The 13,322-nt window shown below is 40.3% G+C and overlaps 1 protein-coding gene across 4 annotated transcripts in view; it reads left to right on the top strand.

Moving 5' to 3' along the window:
* SRGAP2 (SLIT-ROBO Rho GTPase activating protein 2) overlaps positions 1-13,322 on the top strand; it is a 208,698-nt gene that overhangs the window by 91,416 nt on the left and 103,960 nt on the right. The gene's annotated exons all lie outside the window — the stretch shown is intronic.

Here is a 13,322-nt window from a genome sequence, read left to right as displayed (position 1 = left end):
TTTTGCTAACATTAAGTTAGTACATGAAGTTGGGCACATGGAAAGTAACTGCCCTCTTGATGTCTGTGAGTTGTTAATCTTGGGAAGGTCACAAGAGAGCCAGGCCTTAGGATCTCATGAACTAGTAGAGGCTGGAGAGTTGGCTCAGAAGTTAAGAGCACTGGTTGTTCTTCCAGAGGACGCAGCTTCAGTCCCTACCACCCACATGATAGCTGACAACCTCCTGTCGCATAGGATCTGATGCCCTCTTTTGACCCCTGGGCCACCGGGCACACACTTAATATATGGACATACAGGCAAATACATGCAGGCAAAGTAGTCAAACACACAAAAAATATAAAATAATGGCATTTGATAGATATTTAACTTTCAATACTCCCTTCAGTGAAAGAGTAAGTGCACAATTAATTAGAATTCTTGGTCTTAGGCCTAGCCTATGTATGTGCAAGTTGCTATAGGTACTTTTCTTCTTTCTGCTAGTGGACTCTTCCTTCAGAGTCAAGTTCAATGTTATTTGCTACTCTCACAAGAAAAACAGAGTCAGCTGGACACAGAGAACATTATAGCTCTGGTTGCAAGTGAGAAAAAGTGGAGAACCAGAGAAAACAGATTATCTTTTAGTATGGGATCACCTAAGGTGGGCAGTAATAGGAAAGATAGAGTTGCTAGAAGGGAGAACTCCCTGACTTCCTGAGACTTGCACACCATCCATTCATTTTGGTCTTACTTGGCAGTTGTTTGTTACCCCCAGGAAAGTTTTGCCCAGATGTAGCAGCATCTGGTGTTAAGCATGGGTTTGCTTCCCTTCCCTGTAGCTCAAGTTACTTTTTTATTGAGAAATTAGCAGGAAATTCCTTGGTATGTTTTCCACTAGCCCATTCCATATAGAACTTTAGGTGATGGTCAGTCCCTCTTAAAAGATGGGATTGACAACTATCAAAAGTAGAAGAGACTTCAGAATTCTCAGTCCTAAGTGAAACTTGTATTCTAAAGTTCAGGCATCACTGCAGAAGAGAGGGTGGAAAGGATGTAAAAGCCAGAGGGCACAGGGCAGCTGCACATCTGGTCTCAATGCAGTTGTGATATACAGGACCTGTGCAGTCCAAATTAGACCAAACTCCAGCACGGAGATGGGAATTGGACACAAAATCCCTCCCTTTGCCATGAAGCTATTGGCAATTATTCGCTGCTGGGAGAGGGAGAGATGGTGTTCTCAGTGCAGCTCCTAGTAAGTTAACCATGCTCTAGTGGAAGACCATATTCCAAGAATGTTTGGGCAGCACAGCACAAATTGGCCTTTTTCTATTTTCGTTTATCTTTTTAATGATGCCAAGTTGGGTGGATAAGGACAGGAATAGAATCGATCTGGGAAGCGTTGAAAGGATAAATGAAACGCATATGGATCTCTCAAAGAGCTGATAAAAAATGGAAGGTGTTGGGAGGGCTCCTAACACAGGATAAAGGAGGATGGGAGTCATCAGAAGGCAACTTGAGTGTGGGGAAGACCGGTTGCTTGACCAGTCTTTGGAACTGAAAAATAATTCTGGTGCAAGCTTTTTGGGAAGCTTTGCAACTTAGTAGAAAAACAAAACAAAAATGTCCCCAGAACTTTGAACCAGGTAAACTTGCGTCTAAACTTGATCTCTACTGCTCATAGCTGTGTGGCCTTGAACTAGTCATTAAGCCCCTTCAGCCTCAGTTTCCCATCTCTGAAGTGTGGAGAGTAATACCTTGAAGAGTTGTTGTCATGAGTGGATATAGTATGGGATATACTAGGTTAGCACCTGCACTTAGTAGGCACTCAGCAGAAATTAGCTGACAAATGAGTGGAGCAAGAAACTGTTGGGATTTCTGCAAAGAGCAGTGAGACCTGAGTGTGTAGACACCCAGTTCTGTTCAGCCTCCTACAGTGCTTTCCATGGGGACGAGCCATCCGGTGGGAAGCAGAATATAGTTACTGGGTTCCAGGTCTCAGGAAGCCTCCACACTTGTACTTAAATGGCTTCATTTCATCCTTCTCCGATAGAGAATGATAGAGTGCAGGTCAACAGTGAAACATACTTTTATGAGCATTTGGGAGGATGCTGTACTTCCAAGAGCTTCCTGTGCTTCCTGGGATCTGACACTAAAGGGTCAGCAGACCTTACTTGGAGCTTTTAATTCCCCAGGCAGTAGCATGCCCTTTGACTGCAGCACAGGGGGACAGGGAAATTATAGGAGTCTCTATTCCTATAAGTATTTCAATAAGCCTAGGGAGCAGTAGGCAGCTTCATCTCCGGATCTTTCATTCTTAAGAACTCACAGCCAATTAAATGCATCGTCTTTGACCCAGTTCTCTTTGAAAGACAAAAGCCATATCTTGGTATTGGGAGCTGACTGTATGAAGTGTATGACTGTATGTATTTCTTCCAAAATAAGAAGAAAAGACAGCTTCTGCTATACAGACTTTATTTTTTATTGTTGATTGGGGAAAGCCAGGCAGGCTGTAAGAGAATAATAGCACATATCCACACAGCCACAGGAATCTAAAAATAGAATCCTATTTAAAGCAGGTACCAGTAGTTCCTGAGAGGGAGGGAAGGTGGAATATTCAGAAAAGGACTCATGCTTGGTTCAGTCACAGAAAGGTAGAAGATAGCACAGTTATGTTCTCAATTAGATTTGGTCCCATGTTAATTGAAGTAAAGACTTTAATATCTAAGTCCTGTGCTGTGCTGAAGCATCATACTGTGAGGAGATTGAGAATCACAAGGGAAGAGCTCGGTGTTAATAAGGATTTAAAGAGGTTGAAAAAATAAAGAGTTTGGAATTTTCATTGCAGCAAGATAATTTTATTCTGTTAGCTTCTGTTTCTTCTAGTTACTGACCTACTGCCCCTTGGGTTTGACATTCTGGAAGGATCAACGAAACAGGTTTGCATCTTAACATTTTTGGCACACTGGTTAAGGAGTCAGAATTAGAATAAACCAAACATATCAGGATTGTATTCAGTGGTGAGATGCTGGGCTGCATTAACTTATTTCTGCTTAAGTGATTGGAACAGGGCATCCTTGCATGAAATTCAGACATCCCTCCTTGGCAGCCTCTGGTGTTAAAGTAGAGGTTGTAGAACAAGTCTGGCAGCTCTCCGTCTGAACTTCTGTAAACAACAGATGTTCCTAACTAAGTTCTAGGGGTGGAGGTTGAGGTTTCTGTTGATGCTCGAAGTTCTTTGAATTTATAGGCAGCATCTTGGGGATTCAGCAAAAGGAGGAAGTTGTAAGGGACTGATTTTGCAATGTACAGGTGGAAATGCCTCTGACAGATTTCCTTGGAACATAAAGCACTATTGAATGGACTCTGAATAGAGAGAGAGGTACCCAGGGAAGCAGGCACAGTTAGGAAAGGCTGAGCTTCAAAGGCATATTGATTTCCTGCCTTCCTCCCTTTCAAGCTTGCTCATTTGTACACATGTGACTTTGTTAGCCTCTTCCTAGTATGGATAGAAATGTGTGCCCTTCTTATCACAGCATATTCTGACAGCTGCACAGCATAGACTTTCATTAGTACCTTCAAAGTAATTTGGATCTTACAACATACAGATTTCTGGGTTATGGGCTTTTCTAGGATGTTTTTTCCTTTTAAGGTCAGCATCTCACCCTTGAACCCGTGGTCCTTCCCAGGCTGCTTGAGTGCTGGGATTGCAGGCATGCACCAGCACGTGGCACTTTTCTTGGATTCTGGGCTTATTTTTTGTATTCTTGGTGCTGATTTTGTGAGATTCCCATTACATCATCAGTCACCATCAGTTGTAGATAGGAAGACTTAGTAGTTTCAGTTCTGACCCTCCCTCTTCTTCCTCCCTTCCTTTTTGTGGCACCAGGACTGTAACCTACTGTACAGATGCACAGATGCACAGATGCTAAGCAGGTGTTCTGCCCCATTTCCAACCCCGAGCGCTACCTTTTCTTTATCCCTAGCGCCCAAACTCCAGGTACATGTACTGACAAGATGTGTGCTTAGAAACCTTATACTTCACAATATAGCCAGGAAAATCAGAATGGAAAATATATGTATGCAGTGTATAATACAAATTAAAATATGCTTCGAAAAGGTTCTCACCTTTAATCAAATGAAGAAAAGACAATATATCAGGTTTGGGCAAATGTTTGTGCCACTCTAGTTAGCCAGAAGCAACTGTTTTCAAGACCTTTGATTAAAACTATTTGTTGTTTGGGGATTGTTAACTTGTTATATTGTTAATGATTCCGGAAAGCATGTCACTGGCTGTTTTGTCCAGACCTTTAGGAAATAAGTAGCGTTTCCTCGTTGGCTTATTTTTTAAGCAAACATTAATGAACACTTACAGTATGTTAGGGCTCTGCCAAGAATGAACTGTAACTAGAAGATTAAGCTGACACTTGAATTACTGGAGGCTACTGATTAGTGTGAAATAGTCTAAGTATATGTGTGAACACTTTTACGTATTGATAAAGCATGGAGTTCAAGAGGAGGAACCAAGAATGTTGAGGGATGCTTTTAGACACTCGAATAAACACTTGGCTTCATTTCATCATCAACAGTGAATAATTCTGTACAGGTTCCAGAGTCATAGAGATGACTGAGCTCCCGCCTTTTTTTCAGGAGGCTCGTGGTGCCATGTGGGAGATAGGCTTATACAAAAAACAAAGTAACATATACTTACTGAGGAAAATGGCTTCACTTTTTTTCCCGAATAGAATCCTTGATAATTTTTTTTATTTTGACATATTTTATAATTATATAAAAATATACAAAAATATCATATACCATTTTACCCATATTGAAAGTAAGGATCATATAGCACACATTTGTTTTACATACTTCTTTTTCTTTTAATGTGCAATTTACAGTGTTTGTGTTCCTGAAACACTTTGGAGTAAGTTTGCAGACTTAGTAGTACTCTTATCCCTAGGGACTTCAGTGGGTATCTGCTAAAACTGTAATTGTTTTCTAACATAATCACAGTCAAGATCAGACCATGAAGATCACCATGATAATACCCAATCTATGGCCATCCAGATTTTACCAATTCTTTGAAAAGGAAAGTTCAAATTGTGCAGGTCATAGGTTGTCTTGTTTTTAAATTTCTTTTAATGCAGAATAAATCTGAATTTTATTACACTGCCTTTTTTAAACATCTGACCCAAAAATTACTACTTAATTCGCTATTTCTAGAGTGGATTCTTTTTGTTTGTTTTTGTCATTGTTGCTGTTGTTTTGAAGCAGGGTTTCTCTGTGTAGTGAAGGCCTTCCTGGTCCAGGCTGGCCTCAAACTCAGAGATTCACCTGCCTCTGCCTCCGGAGTGCTGGGATTAAAGACGGGCATCACCACCACCACCTTGAATTTTCCATTTCTAATCTTCTGGTAATACCACCTGTGAGTTGACTCAGGTGACATGAGGTGGCAGAAGTGTCATAGAGGTTACTGTCATGGCTTCTCAGGGCCATGCCACTTGCTGGTGATTTACTGTTACAATAAAGTGGCATCTTTCAGGTTTCTCTGTTTCTGATATAATTCTTAAATCTATTCTGTCTGTGCTTTGAAATTAAAGGACATGTGGAGACATACTTTTCGTCTGTAGTTTTGGTACTCCAAATTAGTAGTACCAAATGGTTTGGATGGTTACCAATAAGTCATTTTCTGAATTTCTCTAACTCTGTCTACATTTTCCAGGCAGGATTTTGTAGAAACAGTTATTTTCCACCGCATCCATCAATGTGAACTGTAGTTTCTATTTCCTTTAACAGTTTATGATCTCTGAATATTTCTACTTCTCTTCATGTTTGTGATGTCCTATACTTGATTGCTGGAGTCAGTCAGACGGGATCCTGTGGCCCTGTGACATGTGTCCCTATCATTTTTCTAAGTACTTTCATACTGAGTATTGTAAGATGGTCGAGACTCAGACTGAATCTTCTTTGTTTCTGCTCTAGAAAGCCATTTTTTAGAGAGTCCTGGTCGCATATAGTATGGAATTAAATCTAGAAACAATAGTTGCTTATGCATGTTATTTTTTTTACTGGTGTTTAACTATTTAGAGTCAGCAAAGGCAGTAAGTAGACAGATGTAAGTCCACAAGCCAATTCTCAGAACTTCTACTTTTTTTCTTCATTTATATTTAGATGCTCTTCTGCTTATGACAGGATTACATTCTGATAAGCTTATAGTAAGCTGGGAATGTAAGTTGAAAGTGCATTTAATACATTTAATAAGCTCCACAACTTAGCATTGTAGCACACTTTGGAGTATTGTTTATACTTATGATCACATATTGGCCACTGACCAAAATCACCAAAGAGAGTCATACTGCATATAGCTAACCAGGAAGAGATTAACATTCAAAATTCAAAATATAGTTTCTACTGAATGCATATTGCTTCAGTGCCGTTACAAAGTAAAAACATTTTAAGCTCAACCATCATTAATCCAGACCTATACTAAAGCCTGTGAGTTCACATTAATCATCAGTCCTGATTTAGTGCCACATGTTCTATCTAAATGTCTCCACTCTGCATATTTGTAGCTTTCTTCTGATCAGTGAGGAATCTGGTGCTATTATCCATAACATATTAATTATTTACTCCTGCACTGAACAGAATGTAGTTTCAAAATTGTTAATTCAGCCCTCTGAAAAACACTGACCCAGTTAGAGTATTTAAAGTTTTGTCTCCAGCCAAGACATTGTGTTCAAAACGTTGTTTCTTAGTACTTTCTCCTATGAAGCGCAGGCTTTCACTGTGGCTATATTATTTATTTGAAATACAGTTTTGTTTACATTTAATATTTCTTCTCCAGGTTTAGAGCTTAATATACATTTTCACTTCCAAATCTTTCTCTTGATGAGGAATGGAAAAGCTTAAGGAAGTGTCGGCATGGTGGTGCACACCTTTAATCCCAGCACTTGGAGGCAGGAGCAGGAACATCTGAGGCAAACCTGGTCTACAGAGTGAGTTCCATGACAGCCAGAGCTATACAGAGAAACCCTGTTTTAGAAAAACCAAAACAAACAAACAAAATCAAAACACAAAACGAAAAAAGGAGCTTACGCAAGAAGCTTAAGGAAAAGCAAGAGACATGGTCATCCATTTATCCATGTGTTCTATTAGGATGTTAGCATAAGTCAGTGATGGTGTCATAAGGCAGATGACGAATGTATCCAAGGACTGTCTAAGGACTTGTCTTCCTATTTCTGAGCCAGCTGTGACTCTAGGACTAGATATTCTGTGGATGTGGACCCTTGCTAGTTTCTTTTAGGATGACTGCTTATATTCTCCCTCCCATTCTGGGCAGTCACTTCTTACACACTTAGGGAACCAGAACCAGAATGCAGCTTTTAGTTTTAGGCTTGTGCTATGATTGTGTAGACCATTTGCCAGCAGCTCATGTCACATGCTTGATGTAGGACCTTTTGCAATCTTAATCTGGCCTAGGCACATCTCCATGGACTGCCTGCAACTCCCTGTTCTGATGCCCCTTACTTTCCTTGTTAGCTTTCTTCACTGAGACACAGTGGCTTCTCCAACAATTCTTAGCTGATTCTGACCTGTTATCTTCCTTCTCTGAGGATGGCTTCTGGGTTCTCCTTCCTATGCCTTCCTTAACCTTCATCTCTCTACCTCCCACACACTCATTTTATTTCTTCTCCCTCCAGATAGCTGTAACCTGGTCAGTGTTGCTGTTTCCAGCTGTTTTGGATCTTCTGCAGCCTAAGATAAAAAACAGATGGGCTCACAGCTTCAGAGGATGTGCTGGTTTCTACAGCCTGAAAACAAATTACTAAAAAGCATCAGGACATTGTAGAATAGTTTTGGAGGTAGCCTTCTCAGTGGCCCTTCCTCTTCCATTCCTCCATCCCCCTGCCTCATAATCCTCACCACTTTCCGTCTTTCCTTTGTATGCCTTCCTTAGTAAAGGCTAGTTGCCAGAACTTTCACTCTATTTTTATTCTCCCCAGGTGTTAATGGATTTAAATCATTATGTGACAATCAAGCTGGAAATGCTGATATTTTTTTTTCTAATTTTGCTGTTTTTGAATCTTCTATTTAGGGTTTTTTTTTTTTTTTTTTTTTTTTTTTTAATGTCCTGGTCACATAAAGGAGATGAGGCTCAGCTTCTCTCAGTGATCAAGAAATCACCCACGTAAGAACAAAAGTGCTCTCCTATTGATTTTATCCAGAAGGTTACAAAAGGGAGCCTCCTGCTGCCTGCCTGCCTTGCCAAGTGTGTATAGATGCTTCCTATAGATAGCAAGTGTGTCTCTTGGGAGACAAGTAACATTGTGCCCACATCATTATTTTCAAAATCTTTCTTCTTGGAAATTACCAGCTACTTTCTTCCCATGTTCTTTAGAAGATTGTTTAACTCAGCATTTCTAGTCGCTGTAAATGTAAGAAGAAACCGACATAGTGCAGCTATTTATCATACAGATGCACAGCAAAGACAGTGGTTGTCAGCTGAAGAGCATCAGGAAGAAGATAGTGTAAAATTTGGTAAATTTGGAATGTCTACTGTGACCAGAACACTAAATTCCTGTGGGGATTGTTCTGAAAAGAGGTTCTTACAGAATGGGCTTCCAGAAGCTCAGGGAATTCTGTACTTACATGGAAGCTAGGAGATTTGTCTTTGATTTCTCTCCTCCTGATGTGTGTGTGTGTGTGTGTGTGTGTGTGTGTGTGTGTGGTCTTGGGGAGGGGTGCAGCTCCATACATGGGGTATGAAGCCTAGGGATCAGTGTTAGGTGATTTTTCTCTATCACTTGCTACCTGATTTGCTTGTTTGTTAAAGACAAGGTCTCTCCGTGAACCTGGAGCTGGATCTTTTGGCTAGACTAGCTGGCTAAACAAGCTTCCAGACCCACTTGTCTCAACCCCCCCCCCAATATGGAGGTTACAGATGTGCATCACCATGCCTAGCTTTTATGTGTGAGCCGGGATCTGAACTCAGGTCCCTGTGCTTGCACAGCAAGTAACTCACATCCAATGAGTCATCTTCCCCGTGCCCCTTCCCTCAATTTTCTTTTCTTTCGTTCTCCTTTCTCTTTCACTTCCATCTTTGGAAGAAAATACTTTAAGGAGAATTTTTAGATTCTTAAAAGGACCTGGTATATCTGGTCATCTCCCGGAATTTAGGGCCATTGACTAAACTTGTAAACTGTCTTGTAAGCTGGAATATACAGGTCTGCTCATAAGAATATCTATATGTGCCAACCATATATACTGGAGAAACTGAGGCAGGGGAACATGAATTCTAAGCTTGCCTGGGCTTGATAGTAAGACCATGATTAAAATTAGTTACTAACAAAACAAAAAAACAGAAAAACACAAGGCAGTGTACATTCATATTATTAAGTAACCGAGTTAAAAACTATATTATTGTATAAAAGTATAAAAGATATTTAAAAGTATAAAAATTATGTCATTGAAGTAACTTTCCAAAACAAAGACAAATTTTGCTATATAGAGTATAGACTGTGATATTTTCTTTTTAAGAATGTTTATTATTGAGTTAATGTGTCTCTATGTGGGTATGTGCACATGAGTACAGTACCCATGGAGGCCACAAAAGGACGATGGATGCCCTGGAGCTAGAGTTATAGGTCGTTGTGAGCTGCCTGACGGGGGTGCTGTGATCCATAGGTGGGTTCTGTACGAGAGCAGTACTCTAAAACACTAGCCATCTTGCCAGCCCAGGACATTGTCTGCTGTGCTTTGTTGCTCTGCTCTACTGTTCTCTGGGTTTTAGAGATTGGGGAGTAGAATGCTAGTTTTAAATCTGTTATTATTTCAGCTACATTAGTGACTTGTATCACATAGAATGAAATATAGTCCTTTAAGAACATGAGTTCTAAAGTGTTTTCAAAGTGTGCAGAATTACCTGGAACACTTATTTAAAAAGGAAGATTCCTGGGCATTACTCCAGTTTAAGCAAGCACTCCAGGTGATTCTGTTGCAGGGTGATTTGGGGTCACTTAGAGAAGGCTCTCTTAGGAATTTAGGAGCCTGGCTGTCTAAAGATTCAGTTCACACACTAGCTTAGAAATGGTAAATAACAGGATTCAAATCCTGATTGGGAATCTTCCACTTCAGAATGACCCTAATCATCTACAGGGCCTCCTGGGTCTTACCTACTATGCCTTGACAGTTCTCTTTTTAAAATGTCTGTTATGGTTCTTATACAGCAGAAAACATTTTAACTGAAGCCACAGAATAGAGAATGAAGAAACTGAAAGGTCCTTTTACAGAGTGGCCGTGTATGGCACAACCCTCCTGTAGGTGCCAAGAGTCCCAAATTAGAATGGGTGGGATTCAAAACTGTTTTTTCTTCACTTGCCTTTCATGTGTAACCACATGCAGTGTGTCAACATGTTTCCTGGCGCCACTAGTCACCAGCAGCTTTGCTCCCTCTGGGTTCATGGACCCTTGGCATTCCTGTTATGTGTTGTCTTAGAATAGCTCCATGCCCTGGGCAGCTGAGCATTGTCCATTAACTCTTTCAGCACTAGGTCTTTGTAGACACCAAGTTAAGCTTTTTGATTGAAATGTAGCACCCACCTCAATGAAATAAGAAAATGGCTGCCAGTCAAGAGATCTGGGCTCTTGTCTAGTTCCACCACTATTTGTGTGACCTCAAGATCCATGAGTATCATTTTCCTCCCATGGAAAATGATGGGTTTGGTTTAGACTCTTCACCATCTTGAAAGTCCCTTCTATTTCTGAAATTGCATGATTCCATTTTTTTTTTTTTTTTTTTTTTTTTTTTTTGTACCCTCTGGCTTTCCTCTTTAAACTTTAAACTTTTCCCCTTTCATGTTTGGGCGAGGTTGGGTGCAACAAATTTACTAAGTTTGGAATTTCCCTAGAATTGGACGATAAGTTAATAGTAGCGAGACATATTTCTATTTAGTGCACTGACAGAGTCTAAATGTATCGAACATATTCATTGTAATACTTAGGAGAAGATCTAAAAAGTTTCAAATGTGTTTGTCTGTAGGAAGATTACAAATTTGCTGAAGCCATTATGTGAGTGTAGATTCATTGAGTGGGCTGTCAAGTAGTAATAACAGTTGTTAAACTAATAATGATATTGCTGATACTGATTCATGGCTGGAGAAGACTTCCTGTGAGTAAAGCTTCTTAATGGACATCACCTTGTTTAATGTATAATCTTAACAGGAGTCAGATGAGTTAGGCATTGGGTCTTTCATTTATACTTTTAAAGGGGAAAAGAAAATATGAAGGCCACAGTACATTTGTCACTTACTAAGAATACCTGGCTATCAAGTAACAGAGCTGAATCTGGGTCTTAGGGTGCTTTATACAGAGTACTTTCTCACTGGGATAGAGTCATTATTCATCCAAATTCCATAAGGAACTGAACTCAAAATTTGACCTACTAACCTGGAAACTTACTAGGGCATCCTTATCCTACCCAGCCCTTTAAAGTTTCACTCATAAAGTATTAACCTGGTTAATAATATGCCTGAGTTTGGAGTGCACAAGCCAATGAAGATACAAATTCAGTCACTCGTCTGCTACTCAAAGGATAAACATGAGATAACAGCACATGGGAAGGAGTAATGACATACAAAGCTGCTCTGAGGGCTGCGTGGCTTTGTTCCACTTAGCGTTGTTCCCAGGAGCCATAGAATGAGGACTCCCCATCCCAAGAACATACATTGAAAAGAAAGGTACCCTGTAGATGCTCTTTCTTACCAACAGCTATTAGTACTCAGTATGCTTATCTTCTCCTGGCTGGCAGTCACTTGCTGGCTATAGATCAGATTTCTGCACTTGTGCCTGGTGCCTGTGAGATGCCTGCTCCTAAAGGGAGCATTTGATGCTTTGAAATGATGTGTGGATTTCAGGATGGTGCCATTCTATTTTGGCACACAAAAGTAGTTAGTTCCCCAGCATAAATGACCAAGACTGAGCCATTGTGCCTCAGTCGTCTTTCAACGTTTTGTTTATTTTTTAAAAAATGCTAACACATCTGTGGTTTTCTCTATATACTTGTCATAACTTGCAGGGCTTCTGGTGACATCTTAAGCAGAGAAGGAAAAACTGGAGATTTAATTGTAGAATTGTTCACAGTTCTTTCTATAGAACACATGGATCCAACTGAAAGTGTAATAGTGATGTTTATAAACCTTTGCAGCCGAGGAGCCATCTGATTATGTGTTATTTGGTTATTGCCTGTATCTTTGCTGTGTATTTCTCTTGCCATATTTTTAGTTCTGCCGATTATTTGAACTTCGGGCCTTTTGAGGTGATCACTGCCTTTTTTGAGAAGGTATCATTGCTATGTATATGTATATGTATATGTATGTGTATGTGTATGTGTATATGTATAGTGTACAAGGAGAGTTAGGTAAAGAAGAAGAAGGCCCCAGGTCTACAGAAGTCATAAAGAAGGCTGTGATAAGCAGACCGAATTCAGTCAAATGAGGCTTTCTCAATGGGCTTGTCTATATCAGATTACACACAAACAGTAAGACAGGATAAACAAGGTGTGGGTTTCACCACCAAGAACATTTTAGGAGAAAGAAGGCGAAAGGAAAAAGGAAGGAAGGAAGGTACATTTTGAAAGCTCTCAGCTCTTGGGCATGCCTCTATCTGAAGGTTATGAAGGTAACAGCTAAGCTCCATGGGACTGACACCACTGCTGCAAAAATCCCATTCACAACAGTTCTTTCCCCAAACCTGATTAGAAGGGACAGTTAGACTGTAAACGAGTAAGGCATACACAGCTTCTTGAATCCTTTCTAATCTGTCTGTCTAGGCAAGCATATGATCCTAACTTGACAATTTCAAAGCTTATTTCTTCACTCATGGTGTATATGGGCTTTGCTTTGGGAACCTCTCTGTTCCTGTCTCTAAACTCTCCTACTCTGATCTCATTGTTGGCAAAGCTGAAGCCACAGCTGGGATAAATCCAGAGAAGTGTGCCCACCCCTGTCTGCCTGTCTTTAAAAGGTACCTCCAGGCTGCGACTGGACTACTGTGTCACCCAACCAGCAGCCACCATTACAGGCAAAATCTTTTAAAGTCAGTTTCTGCCTTGGCAATTTAATTTTTAAAGTCTCCCCTCCTTTTAGCACCTTCCCTAGCAAATCCAATCCATCCTCTGGCTTATCTGGGTCAGCAAGGGTCTGATTTTATGCACGGCACTGTCAGACCACAAATCCGCTGCAGCTTTTCCTCTCTGAGCTCGTCTGTTTCTGTCAGCATCAGCAAAATGCATAATAAAGAAAATAAGCCAGAAAGGCTAATAACACTCATCTGAATAAAATAATCTCTTTGGC

This window comes from Micromys minutus, assembly GCF_963924665.1.
Source record: "Micromys minutus genome assembly, chromosome: 6".
In the NCBI taxonomy this organism is placed as follows: Eukaryota; Metazoa; Chordata; class Mammalia; order Rodentia; family Muridae; genus Micromys; species Micromys minutus.
The sequence above is the reverse complement of the archived record's forward strand: the minus strand, read 5'-3'. Positions and strand labels throughout refer to the sequence as shown.